Raw genomic sequence first — 1,721 nt, 5'->3', positions numbered from 1 at the left:
TTTGCTGTCAAGTTGTCTCTGGCACATTGCGACGCCATGGACACATCTCTCCAAGAACGCCCCGCCTCCATCTGCAATCGTTCTGGTAGTGTACCAGAGAGTTTTCTTGGTAAAAATGCAGAAGTGGTTTACCATTGCCTCCTTCCATGCAGTAAACTTGAGGCTCCACCTTTGCATCTCTCCCTTGCTGCTCTTTCCCAGCACAGGTGAGTTTTGACTTGTAGCAGATTGCCTTCCATTTGCTAGCCACTGCTCAAGCTAGGAATGGAATATATATGCCTCTGCTTGACTCTCCCTCCTATAGTTGAGACTGTTAGAATACTAGAAACTCTCCAGGTGTGACCCTGAGAGGGGTCCCTGTGCCCTAGTTCCTATAAAAAAAGAACAGCCATTCTTTACAGATTTCCCTGCCTCCAGCCCATCTCCCTGGCAGTATGCACTACTTACTGCTGCCCAGATCATCTTCTTGAAGCAACCCTTGGCATACATCTCTTTCTCTCCTCCAAAGTCCCGCCCCACTGCCCCCCAGCTTAAACTCCAAGATAATAAAGGCCAAAGTGAATTTAGGAAGCCTAAATCATTTGGATGATTTTGTTGTGGAGACAGGACCTTTGAGTTTATTATTTTTGTTGTTTGTTTTACGGTATTTGTAAAGCACTCATTATGTACCAAGCACTGTTCTAAGCACTGGGGTAGATGGGAGTTTATCTGGTTGGACACAATCCTGTCCCAAATGGGGTTCACAGTCTAAGTCGGAAGGAGGAGGATTTAATCCCCATTTTACTGTTGAGAAAACTGTGGCATGGAGAAGTTAAAGTGACTTGCCTAAGATCAAACAGAAAGTAATTGGCAGAGGTGGAATTAGAACCCAGATCCTCTGTCTCCCAGGCCTATGCTCTTTCCACTAGGCCACACTAAAATTCATTTCATGGACTCATTTCAGAAGTTTGGGGTGGCTCTTTCAAGTATTAACCATTAGCTTGGAAAATTAGCGGTCAGTAGACCAAGGAGAAATTTAAATATAGGTGAAACCCCATCATAAAGAAAACAATTATGATGACAGTCTTATTCCAGTGATATTTTTCCACCCACTCGGGCCAATGACCTTTTAATCCCTTTAGAACAAAGGGTCAAGCTCACTATTACAAAATATTCCTCCGGATCTAGACATCTTTTCCGATTGACTTTCAACATCTTGTCCTTTGCTTGTTCAGTTTTCCTTGAGCGTCTCTAAGAGGATTGTTTCATGAACCAGCATTTTTTCCCCTTTCCCGCCTCTCCAAATAATCCTCTTCTCATGGACCCATCTGGCTGGCAGGAGGTTTCCTGGTAGGGGGGATGGCAAGAAGGAGGAGGCAAGGGAGAGTTGAAGTTGTTTCATGTGCTTCTTCCTCTTATCCCAGCTGTTGGGGCATGCCCAGCTGATGGGTGCCAGGGTATTTAGTTTGAATCAGAATAATGATGGCAAGGGGGTAGTATTCCCTCCTGTCTCAAAGTTAGCCCCCCTTAAGTCTACATCACCCTTCTCCCTGTTCCACAGTAGCGAGGAGTGATGAGCCCTTTTTCAAAGTCAGTCGCTTTGAGCACTTACTGTGCGCAGAACACTCAACTAAGTGCTTGGGAGAGTAAAGTATAACAATAAAAAGACATTCCCTGCCCACAGTGCTCTGAGGGCCAAGACTGGAGTATAAGCATGGCTTTCCTCTCTTCTCGTGTGGCCT

General features: G+C 45.3%; 1 non-coding gene across 1 annotated transcript; it reads right to left on the bottom strand.

The window, feature by feature from the left end:
• Positions 1 to 216: 216 nt before the first annotated feature.
• Positions 217 to 354, bottom strand: LOC119939820. Its single transcript, XR_005454783.1, has one exon. It is a non-coding gene; the product is annotated as a small nucleolar RNA SNORA7 (small nucleolar RNA).
• Between the last annotated feature and the right edge of the window lie 1,367 nt (positions 355 to 1,721).

This window comes from Tachyglossus aculeatus, chromosome 17, assembly GCF_015852505.1.
Source record: "Tachyglossus aculeatus isolate mTacAcu1 chromosome 17, mTacAcu1.pri, whole genome shotgun sequence".
In the NCBI taxonomy this organism is placed as follows: domain Eukaryota; kingdom Metazoa; phylum Chordata; class Mammalia; order Monotremata; family Tachyglossidae; genus Tachyglossus; species Tachyglossus aculeatus.
This window is presented reverse-complemented; position numbering and strand designations above follow the sequence as displayed.